Consider the following 12,702-nt stretch of genomic DNA (forward strand, 5'->3'; position numbering starts at 1 on the left):
CTAGATAGGGAGGAAGGAGAGTGTCCAGGGATTTTACATCCCAGCGTTATTCAAGAGCAATGAGGAAGGTGAAAGTGACGGTCAAAGGAGAGAAGACCAAATACCTGGATCTCGGAGGCAGAGAAGAGCTGAGCTGTGAATTCTAGGTATAGACTCACAGGTGCATTGCTGAAGAGTGAAGGAAGGGACATCTGAGGTCAAGAGAAGGTAAGTGCTATAGGCTGAATATTTGTATTCCTCCTCTCCCCCACAAAATTCTTTTTTAAAATTTATTTTATCTATTTATTTGACAGACAGAGATCACCGTAGGCAGAGAGGCAGGCAGAGAGAGAGCAGGAAGCAGGCTCCCTGCTGAGCAGAGAGCCCATTGGGGGCTCGATCCCAGGGCCCTAAGATCATAACCTGAGAGGAAGGCAGAGGCTTAACCCACTGAGCTACCCAGGCGCCCTGCCCCGCAAAATTCTTGTTAAAATCCTAATGCCTAATGTGGTGGTATTAGGAAGTGGGGTTTTGGGGAGGCGATTAGGTCATGAGGGTGCAGTTCTCTGTATGGAATGTGATTGATGCCCTTATAAAAGATACCTGAGAAAGATCCCTTTTCTCCCCTGTGTGAGGAGACAATGTAAAACAGCTTTGAATGAGGAGAGCTCTCATCAGGCCGCAGCTACCCTGGTGCCTGATCTTGGACTTCCCAGCCTCCAGAACTGTGAGAAATTAATTTCTATTGTTTAAAAGCCACCCAGTGTATGGTATTTCGATGTAGCCGCCTGAACAGACTAAGACAGTGAGTGTGGGAATGTCATGGATCATCAGGAAGGATCTAAAAATGGCTGAGGCATAACTTTGGAGCTCACACACAGACACATTAACTCACAGGATTACTACCACATCACCTAAAGTGTTCAAGCACAATCCAGATGGCCATCAATAGGATGTGTTTCCCTATTCGTGTGGGAGGCTAAAAAGATAATTCCCAGAGCTCCTTCTTATTCCTAAAATTGTTATTTCCACCACCCTCAAAAATTAAATAAATAAATAAAATAAGTTAACTTGATCTTGCACAAGGCATAAGCATTTGTAATTATGAGTCAAACATTCAGAGTATATGGCAGTTAACTACAGATATAAATAAACCTTTAAAATGATAGAAGTTGGGGCACCTGGGTGGCTCAGTGGGTTAAATCCTCTGCCTTCAGCTCGGGTCATGATCTTGGGGTCTTGGAATCAAGCCCCGCATCGGGCTTTCTGCTTGGTGGGGAGCCTGCTTCCTCATCTCCCTCTGCCTGCCTCTCTGCCTGCCTCTCTGTCTGCTTGTGATCTCTCTCTCTCTGTCAATTAAATAAATAAAGTCTTAAAAAAAAAAAAAAAGATAAAATGATAGAAGTTTAGGGGCACTTGGGTGGTTCAGTTGGTTAAGCATCCGCCTTCAGCTCAAGTCATGATCCTGAAGTCCCAGGATTGAACCCTGCATGGGGTTCCCAGCTCACCAGGGGAGCCTGCTTCTCCCCCTCCTTCGCCTCTGCTCCTCCCCCTGCTCATGCTCTTTCTCTCTCTCTCTCTCTCTCTCTCAAATAATAAGTAATCTTAAAAAAAAAATGATAGAAGTTTAGAGACACTAAAGACCTGACTTTTCCATTACACAGAAGAGAAAACTGAGGCCCAGGAAGAGCACATGATTTGCTTAAGGTCATTAGACAAGTTTAACGACTGTAGGCTCTTGATTAATCTCTTTTTTCCCACTCTATTGTGTTGTTTTTAAGCCATTTAAATTTTGTGCTGATTTGCAAATTGGAGATAATAGATGCCATTAGCTGGCTAGATCTGTGTGAACAAAGAGAATTGCAGATTTGAGACAACTGTGCAGATAATTCTGTTCCTAAGATATTATAAACGTTTTAATGAAAATATCCAGGTAATTGAAACCTGACCATTTTATTTTAAAAGTATTTTTATAAATAAATATCTTATTCTTCATTTTACTTTACTAAATGCTCAATAAATGGAGATATTGGTCTCATCTTTATGAGGATCCCATAATAAATGATTCACTTGAGATGTGCACTAAAAGGAGGAGAGAGAGACAGAGAGACAGACAGAGAGATACAGAGAGAGAGAATTGATCATACTTAACATCACCGATAATGGAACAACTTTTTCATTCTTGGTACTAAGAAGAAAATACCTCATGTGATATTCTTGCCAAACATGTTTAACCTGAACTCAACCATAAGGCAACAGATATACACTATGGGACATTTTATAAAATGATGGGTCTGAATTCTTCAGAAATAACAATGTCATGAAAGTTTTTTAAAAAGCGGAGAGACTGTTTTAGAGAAAAGAAGACTAGGGAAACATAACTAAGTACAATGCATGATTCTTAATAAGATCCCAGTGAGAAAAGAGCTAAATCAGAATTAGGACAATTAGGGAAATTTGAATATATACTATATATTAGATATGTTTATTGTACCAAGGCTAAATTCCGTATGACAACAATATTGTGGCTATGTAGGAAAATGTCTTTATTCTTAGGAGGTAACATGTAGCAGGGTAAAGGGGTGGTATCTACAACTTATTTTCAGGCTGTTTAGCTATAAGAAATTATGTGTGTGTGTGTGTGTGTGTGTGTGTGTGTGTGTGTTCATATTGGGGAGAGGTAGAGGGGAAGAAAAGAAAGAGCATATATGGCAAAATGTTAATGATGATTCTAGATGAAGGGTATGACGAGTTTCTGCTGTACTTGAAATTTTTCAAAATAAAAAGGAGGGAATTGAAAGCTCTCTAAGTTGTTTTCCACCATACAAAATATATAGTAGGAAATGAATAAAATGAGAACCTTTATACCTTGCCCAGTAAATTATTACTTGCCTGAGGCAAGCATCTATTAACAAGGCTATGATGAAGCACTTCATAACAGTTGAGTAATATGCTAAATAAATGACAGATCTAGCTTGTGTCTCCTTAAGAGAGTCTCTCTCCAGTTGTAGGAGTTCAACTTTAGTAACCATGCACTTCAGAAATGATGTATATGAGAAAATCTAACCTCTAGAATAGCAGATCACCAAGGTTCCTTAATCACAACTAATCAGATGCAATGAATATGGCCTTTCCCTCCCTTTTAAAAACATCCACCATGGGGCTCCTGAGTGGCTCAGAGGGTTAAGCCTCTGCCTTCGGCTCAGGTCATGATCTCAGGGTCCTGGGATTGAGCCCTACATCGGGCTCTTTGCTCAGCAGGAAGCCTGCTTCTCCCTCTCTCTGCCTACTTGTGATTTCTGTCAAATAAATAAATAAAATCTTGAAAATAAATAAATAAATAAATAAATAAAACCATCCACCATACCCAAACAGGTCTACATTTGGCATGTGATGCATATACCACTCCCCAAACCATACAACTAGAGAAAGCATAATCTAGCAGCTAACATGGAATGCTCTGTGTGTGTGTGTGTGTGCCTCCCAAACAAACAAAGGGTTTCTAATACGTGTGGTGTGTAACAGGGGTTAGGAGTATCCCAGTTCTGGTATCCCAGAAAACATGGTACCTGCAGAGATAGTAGAAGGTAGAGAGGGTAAAAGGATTTTGCAAAATGCAGCTGTAGAATGAACAAAAGCAATTGCAGGCTAATTGGTTTATCCAGAATATAAAACAAGATTTAATGTTCCCAGAATGTCTGTGAGGTTTTTTTCCTTCCCTCACCCCATAATTCCTGTTGTTTCATCTTTGTTCTTTGGCGATAACTTAGTGAGTTTCCCTTATATATGAGGCAAATATTTATATGTAGATAACTACCTAAACATTTTTGAGTTTTTCTTCAACAAGAATTATCATGATTGGCATAAAAAAGACAAATCAAGACTCATCCTTTGTAATTGGGACAAAGACTGATGCCAGTTTTCCCTCAAGCACATAGCTTTACACAATCCTGTGGATACCTGCAAAACTGGAATTCTGTTAAAAGAAGGTGGGGAGAGCGTTTGTTGGACAGATGGCCATCAGTGTCTACTACAAGGAGAAAATAGACTCAATAAATATTTTGGAAGACCAACAAGTTGTTGGGAGGTAAAGAAAACAAAAATGGTTCTTAAGACTTTAGGCTCACATCTGTCACATCGTGGCAGTATAAGATGAGATAGGGAATACAGCAGAGACAGATTTGGAAATAAGATAAGTTCTGCTTTTATTAGGTTGAATTTGAGATGCCTCTGGAATATATAGCAAATATTTGAAATTCATTTCCGTGTCATCAGCATATGATAAAAATGAAAATCATGAGGTAGATGACCCAAAAAGAGTATGTAGCATAAAAAGCAGTGGATTGAAGAGGAACCTATAGGAGAATAGAGAAGGAGTGGCTAGGAAGGTTTTAGGGGGAACTAAGATAAAGCAGTGTCTCATCTTGGAACCTAGGTAGAGAGACAGCTTTGAGAAGCAAAGTTAGAGACATTGTCAAATGTAAAAGAGAGGTCCAAAGATGTCATTGCACTTGCCAAAATGAAATCACTGGACACCCAGAGTGAGTGGAATGTGAAAGCAGAGAAGGAAATGGGACGTATGGATATAGAGAGAGTGATATAAACTAACCCTTTGGGTAGTTCGGATGAAAAGGGAAAGATAAAGATGGAATATGTTAGACAAGAGCCAGAAATTAGTGCATTTTAGTTTAAGAGTAAAGAACAGGAGGAAGAGAACAGTTGAAGATAGAGAAGAGAGAGGGAAGCAAAGGGGTAGGCAGTGAGCCTTGAACCAGGGGATGCATTCATTCTCTGGGCCAAGAAGAAATGATATGATATAGAGAAATGAACCAATGAAGCAAACATCAAGGAAAGAATTTTACTATCCCTCATTTTATCAGTCATTAGGAAGTACAGTAGTCAGGACTTCTTTCCTTTCTTTCTTTATTTCTTTTTTTAAAGATTTTATTTAACTATTTGAGCTAGAACAAGAGTGAGAGAGCACGAGTAGGGGGAGCAGCAGGCAGAGGGAGAAGCAGGGTCTCCACTGAGCAGGGAGCCCAATCTGGGACTCATTCCCAGGACCCGGGGATCATGATCCGAGCCAAAGGGAGACACACAACTGACTGATCTATCCAGGCACCCTAGGACTTTTCCAGTTGCAAGTGTGCAAGTGATAGAACCAATCTGAAAAAGTTAAAAAAAAAAAAGAAGGGTATACATTACTTCACATAATTTAAAAGGAGTATACTGTCACCACGTGTAGCTAGAACTAGATACTCAAGGGACAGAATCAAGATCTGTCTTCTTCTTGGCTCTGTTGATTATATTTTGTTTCTAGGAAGGCTGTGTCTATGTGTCCACATCTTCATCCTTTTATACTACTTAGCAACAATAATCTCAAAAGGAGAAAGGACTTCATGCTTCTGAAGTCTTAGGAAAGTTTGTGATTAGCTCACCTTGGGTCAAATGCCTACCCCTAAAGCAATTACTATGACCAAGAAGATATGGTCATTCACACAAACCACAGACATGAGAAGGGTGAATGGGGTGGAAGTGGGGAGGGGGGGTGGTAATTACCTTAATGAAAGGGGAGTGGATGGTGAGCAAGCAACAACAGAGGTCTGCTTTCAAGGTCATTTGCTAATACCAATGGTATTGGGAGTTGAGTAGCAGACCTCTGAAGAACAGAGATTTGGAATAGCTTTAAAAAATAAATGGGGGCTTAACTCTGCCAAGTAACAAAACTGGCAGACAAAAACATTAGGGATCCACAGAAAGTTGACCAAGTCAGCACAGACAAGCTTTCTTCCAATTAGCTCTCGGGGATAAATAAAAACAATAATACTATTTATGTGTGAGGTATTTCTTAGAGAGTGCATGTACTGACTTATTAAATCTTTAAATCAACTCCTTGATAGTGATGTAAGGATAAGGTTGTATGTGAGAAGAGGAGGTTGGTCATAACACTGAGATTTCACTGATGGATGCAGTGAAAGTAGAAGGCTATGAGGGAATCAAGCCTTTGAAAGCTGAAGATAGACTTGGGGCTGGAAGGGAGCCAGGGGATAGGGAGAAAAAGAGGTTGGGACTCTGAGAGTCTCTGTGAGGTTGACTGGGATCAGGAGGGAGAGAAAGACAGATGTGGAAGAATAGGAAGTTGTGGTCAGGAAGCAGAATATTAAAGATTAAGATTTTAGGGGGATTTCAGAGCCATTTCTGCCTTTCATTCCTATCTCTAATCTATAAAAATATAGTCTTAAAAATTAACTAGACCAGAATCTGATTGAGCCCTGAGTAATCTTGAGCAAGAAACTTTAACTTTTTTACACAAAAAATATAGAGAAAGGAATCCAAGCATAAGACTAAAGAAAGCCATCAAACCACAAGGTAAGAGAGAAAGGGAAGAAAGGAACAAAGAAGAACCACAAAAACAACTACAAAACAAGTAACAAAATGGCAATAAATACATACCTATCAATAATTCCTTTAAACGTGAAAGGACTAAATGCCCCCAACAAAAGTCATAGGATGATTGAATGGATGAAAATAACGAGATCCATCTATCTACTGCCTACAAGAGATTCACTTCAGACCTGAAGTGAAGAAATGGACAAACACAAACCATGCAAATGGAAGTGGGAAAAAAGTTAAGGTAGCAATACTTACATCAGAAAAAATACACTTTAAAATAAGACTGTTGCAGGGTACTTGGGTGGCTCGGAGGGTTAAAAGACTGCCTTCGGCTCAGGTCATGATCCCAGCATCCTGGGATTGAGCACCACTAGGGTCCCTGTGCAGCGGGGAGTCTGCTTCTCCCTCAGTGCCTCTCCCTGTTCATACTCTCTATCTCTCAAGCAAACAATAAATAAAATCTTATAAACAATAAGACTGTTGCAAGGCACAAAAAAGAGCTCACATAATGATAAAGGGAACAATCCCACAGGAGGATAGAGCAACGTAAATATCTATGCACCCAACATAGCAGCATCTAAATACATAAAGCAATCATTAACAGACAGAAAGGGAGAAATTTACAGTACTACAATAAGAGTAGGGTACTTCAGCACCCCACTTACATCAATGGATAGATCATCTAGACAGAAAATCAATTAGGAAACAGTGGCTTTGAATGACACATTAGATCAGAAGAAGCTAACTGATACATACAGAAATTCTATCCCCAAATGGCAGAATACACACTCTTTTCAAATGCACATGGAATACTCTCCAGGATAGATCACATGTTTCGCCACAAAACAAGACTCAATACATTCAAGAAGACTGAAATTACATGAGGTATCTTTTATGACCACAATAGTATGAAACTAAAAATCAACTAGCAGAAAAATTCTAGGGGCACCTGGGTGGCTCAGCGGGTTAAGCCTCCGCCTTCGGCTCAGGTGGTGGTCCCAGAGTCCTGGAATCGAGTCCCGCATCAGCCTCTCTGCTTGGCAGGGAGTCTGCTTCCTCCTCTCTCTCTCTCTCTCCCTGCCTGCCTCTCTGCCTACTTGTGATCTTTCTCTGTCAAATAAATAAATAAAATCTTTTAAAAAAATAAAAATAAAAATAAAATGAATAAGTAAACCATGAAAGCAAATAGGAAACCAAAAAGACATGGAGACAAATGAAAACAAAAACATAATGACTCCGAAATCTTCGAGTGGAAGCAAAAGCAGTTTTAAGAGGCAAGTTTATAGCAGTTCAGGTCTACTTCAAGAAACAAAACAAATCTCAAATAATCTAACCTTACATGTAAAGGAGCTAGAAAAAGAACAAATCTCAAAGCTACTAGGAAAAAGGAAATGATAAAGATTAGAGCCAAAATAAATGAAATAAAGACCAAAAATCAGTAGAAATGATCAGTGAAACCAGAACGGATTCTTTGAAAAGATAAAATTGATAAACTTTTAGCCAGACTTAAGAAAAAAGAGAGGGCTCAAAAAAGAGAAGAAAAAGAAAAGAAATGTAACTTCTCTGAAACTCCCATTTCTTCAGCTATAAACTTAGAGATGATAAAATGCTTACCTCATAAATTGTGTGAAAATCAAGTAAACTGATGAACATAAGACACCTCCATCTTACTGTATCCTGTATGTAACAGATGCTCAGGCTACTGTACATATTTACTGTCCCTTCTACATTAGCATCACTGTTATCATCAGTATAATTAGCTTATACATAGTTAAAAGAACCTTTAAAGAAACCATAAGGACAAGAGTCAGTGTCTCATTCATCATGTAGTCTTGGGACGCCTGGGTGGCTCAGCAGATTAAAGCCTCTGCCTTCGGCTCAGGTCATGATCTCAGGGTCCTGGGTTTGAGTCCCGCATCAGGCTCTGTGCTCAGCGGGGAGTCAGCTTCCCTTCCTCTCTCTCTGCCTGCCTCTCTGCCTGCTTGTGATTTTTCTCTGTCAAATAAATAAATAAAAATCTTTAAAAATAAAAATAAAAGTTCATCATGTAGTCTTAAGACTTAGCACAGTGTTTGGCACACAGGAGGACTCCGTGAATGGACGTGGAACCCCAGTTATCTGCTGCCTTCCATTTCAAGGATTACCAACCTCTAATGTTCTTGAAGAAAAGTAGTTTATTCTCATACCTTCTTCTAATTCAATCCACATTGGAACCTGCTTCTCTGCCTTACTTTATTGAACAATTATTTATTGAAACCCACTTTGAATCTGGCACTAGAAATATAATGCCGCAAAACAGCTCTGGTGGGGCTTCTGAGCATAGGGCTGGCAGACATCACTGAGGTAAACTTACAGATAAATGTAAAATTATAACTATGATATGCACTACTAAAGGAGGGCTATCAGGAGGAAACTGACCTAGCCAGGGAGATTGGGGAAAGTTTCCTTATGTAAATGATACTTGAGTTGAGGATGAGAGAGTATCAATTTGATGAAAAGGGAATGAAAGAGCTCCCTCGGCAAAGAGACAGCCTATGTAATCTCTGTAAGGAGCAGCACACGGAGAAGACTGGTGTTGCTGGAGCAGACAGACACTGAGGGTGTCCTGTACTTGATAATCCTGGAAAGGAAAAGCAGAGACCACAAAATGTAGGGCCCAGAATCTCCACTCATTCCACCACTGCCAATCATGTGGAATTACAAGACACCATTTTTCTTAACAAGATGCTGGGGGGCACCTGGGGGGCTCAGTGGGTTAAAGCCTCTGCCTTCAGCTCGGGTCATGATCCCAGGGTCCTGGGATCGAGCCCCATATTGGGCTCTCTCCTCAGCAGGAAGCCTGCTTCCTCTTCTCTCTCTCTGCCTGCCTCTCTGCCTGCTTAGATCTCTATCTGTCAAATAAATAAATAAAATCTTTGAAAAAAAAAAACAACAACAAAAAACAAGATGCTGGTCCTAGCCAAAGAAAAATGAAGAAAATGCCTTATTTCACTTTATTCTTTCCCTTAATTTCCCATTCACCACTAGCTCACCACTAGCTCAAGATGGCTCTGACTAATTTTTTTTTTAACAATTTATTTATTTAAGAGGGAAAGAGCATGAGCTGGGCTAAGAACAGAGGGACAAGCAGACTCCTACCTGAGCACGGAGCCCCATAAGGGCTCTATCCCAGGACCCTGAGATCATGACCCAAGCCAACGTCAGATGCTTAACCAACTGAGCCACCCAGGTGCCCCTGAAGAGTAGAATTTTTCTAGGAATAAAGGAGGGGGAAATATGGCATAGTTTAGAATATGGGGCAGCTAAAAATTGAAGAGGCACTATTGATCTTAAAATGTTCCAGGGCCATCTTTCACTTCAAATTCAACTCTGATGCTAACCTAAGGCCACGTACTCTGGGTTTCTACCCCGAGCAATGCAACTGCAGCCATTGTAACTGTTGGCATTTTTTTGGTTCTCTTTTGGTTCTCTCTTTAACATTTAAGAAATGTTGGCATTTCTTTGGTTCTCTTTGGTCAGTTCATCAGCATGACATCCCCCGCTACAGATAAAGACAGTGTGTACTTTTACAAAGGAAGGTTCATTTTTTGTGTGTTTACTTCTTCGATCACAATGAACAACCAAGAACTCTTAGATTGGCTCACTGAAAACCAGTCAGATGGCTTTGTACAAATTCCCTTTAACAAAATTAAAAACAAACAAAAAAAAAACCCAAAACAAACAAACAAAAAAACAAAAGAGAAAAACCAACCCTGCCCCACTTCTAACTTTCTATTCATTTAACAAGCATTTCTAAAGCACTTAAAATGTGCCATTGACTGTGTCAGTTTCTGACATACACGAAGATGTGTAAATCATGGTCCTTGGCCTGGAAGTGCTCACAAGACAAATCATTTCAATGTGGTATTTCGTGATGGTGCTCTGAGGTTTAACTGCGTTTTGTGTAAGCAGAGAGTAGAGTGATTCTCTCTGGGGAAGTGGACAGAGGGATGTCACACAGACTGTAACATTTGAGATGCAGCCTTGAAAAATGAATTGGAGCATTCCAGGAAGAGAGAGAAGAAGGTATATTCCAGCACAGAGAACACGTGGGAAGGCATACTGGAGAGTGTTGGAAAGTCTGTCTAGGGAGATGATCCAGGCGAGGTAGACAGACTTTATGGCCTTAATAAAGCAATGATGTAACCAAATCAATTTCTTAAAATGGACTTCAAAGCTGTAGAAATGCCATGTGGCATCATAGCTGCTTTAAGAAATTTTCCTTAGATGTTATATACATTAGGCAAGACAAATGCAGCCAGTTATCCTGGGTGTTTGGAAATGAGATTTAGATTCCATCTAGATTGGCGTTAGAAAAACCGGCAATAGATTCTAGCCTTTCTGTGGTTTGTTCACCTCCCATTTGTTGTAGTCCCAAATCAGCGCACTGGAGAGAGACCAGGGAATGACTTTTTTATACAAAATAAGGATGAAGTAGGTGCGTGGGTGAAATAAAATGTAACCATAAAGCTTATTCAGATAGTCCTCTCGATTACTGGTTATCCCCGTGTGGACTACCCACTGTTTGACTTACTCCATCACTTGGTGAAAGTAATCATTTCTTGAGTGACTATTATGTGTCAGGAGCTTTACTTACAGTAATATCTAACCCTCACACCTTCTTGAGGTAAGTTTTGTCCCTATGGTAGCCACAAGAAAACTAAATTCTATAGAGATGATACATCCTGCCCAGAACAGAGTGACTAGAAGGGACTTTAATGCCTCAAGCTTGTGTGTGAAACCTGGCTCGGCCACTCATCTTATCCTTAGGCAAGTTGCCTGACCTCTCCATGGCCAAGTTTCCTCATCTGTAAAATGGGGATACTTTGCTAAGCTCTTAAGTCTTCATTTACCTTCATGATTGAGGATAATGGAAGGATGACATTATTCTTGAGCTATATGGCTGTAGCTCTCAAAATTCAGCACGTATAAAAATCACTTGTGAAACTTGCTGAAGCTTCAGATTCCCAAACACACTCTCCCATCCCCACCTAAAGGTGCTGGTTCAGGAGGTCTGATGTGACTATAGAGTTTTACTGTCATGTCTTACTTACGGAGAGAAGGAAAAGAAATGTTTTTGTGTTTTTGTTTTTTCTTTCTGTTAATTATAGGAGCCACTGGCCAAAATCCTTTGCTATTAACCTGGAGTCCATTTGGATTTCTGCAAATCCAAAGCTTCATTCTCTTTCTTCCTCTTTTGGCTTCAAAACAATGCCTGGATTCCTCAGCATCCAGAATTCTTTAATAAAGCTCAGAACTATTTTGCCTTCCTCTAGGAGGAGGGAAGTGGCACTGATTCGCCAACTTTTAGCCCTTAAGAAATAGCTGTCCTGGTTTAACACGTCAAAAATATGAGCATGCTATTGCAACAGGAGGGGAATTGATCACAGTCTTCCCTGTTTCTTTTTCTTATAAACACGGTAAGCACTACATAGGAGAAATGAAATAAGAGGCTAAGAAAATTGTGCTCTTCACCTTACCCTCCCACGAAACTTCTTGAAGTAAATCCCGCGGCAAGGAAGTTCTAACATTTTACAGAAATTATAAAGCGTCAGGACTTACTCTCAGAGCCAAGACAAAGCTGGCCTGGGAATTCTAAGTTGACGAAGGGCTTCTCTCCAGCAGGGACAGGCCAAACCTCTCCTCTGTGCCTTCCTGCGCTGGGTCCTTGTGCACTGAATACTCCCTGGACTCAGTCCACCTCCACCAGCCCCGCAGGCAGGAGGAAAGCCAGAATCTGCTCTATCCTGGGTTGCCACTGACAACTAGAAACTGGAGGCCTGGGAGACAGCCTCCTGGGCAGCCTGTTTTTGCTCTTTCCCAATCTGTTCAACTCAGTTTCCTGCCGGCAGGAGTGTTCTTTTTGTGCCAGCTTTGAAGCACTGAGTGCCCTGGGCATGGGCCCTGCCTCTGGAGCCTCGCCCAGTGCTTGGCCCTGGACTTGGCCCTCTGCCCGGTAGTTGTCAAGTGTCTGCACCGGCTATCTGTCCCTTCAGCTGCCTGTCCTCCAGTCTTCTCCTTGGAACAGTGGCATGAGAAACACCCATCCTTGTCATTTTTCCAAGCCTACCCAAAAGCATCTTCATGTCCTGGTTAAGGGAATGGGCTCAGTGTGGTTGCAAGCAAAGGCTAAAAGAGATGGAGGGTGCTGGGATTTTTAATGGCATTTAGGGATTCCTTCACAGCCAACACCCACCTCCCCCCACCCAACAATCAAAAAACATTTCAAAGGGCCATTGGGCCCTGGACTGTGGATTCTTCAGAGACCAGAATGTAAATGCCACCTCAGCT

General features: G+C 40.8%; 1 protein-coding gene across 1 annotated transcript in view; it reads right to left on the bottom strand.

Annotated features, from left to right (window-relative positions):
• The window catches only part of ATG10 (autophagy related 10), a 318,724-nt gene extending 306,486 nt beyond the window's left edge, over nucleotides 1-12,238 (bottom strand). Inside the window, exon 1 of the mRNA XM_004759142.3 lies at nucleotides 11,974-12,238. The gene's annotated coding sequence lies outside the window, so the exon portion shown is untranslated. The remainder of the gene's footprint in view (nucleotides 1-11,973) is intronic.
• Between the last annotated feature and the right edge of the window lie 464 nt (nucleotides 12,239-12,702).

The sequence above is a fragment of the Mustela putorius genome, unplaced genomic scaffold, assembly GCF_011764305.1.
Source record: "Mustela putorius furo isolate JIRA1106 unplaced genomic scaffold, ASM1176430v1.1 tig00537350_pilon_pilon_pilon, whole genome shotgun sequence".
Classification (NCBI taxonomy): Eukaryota; Metazoa; Chordata; class Mammalia; order Carnivora; family Mustelidae; genus Mustela; species Mustela putorius.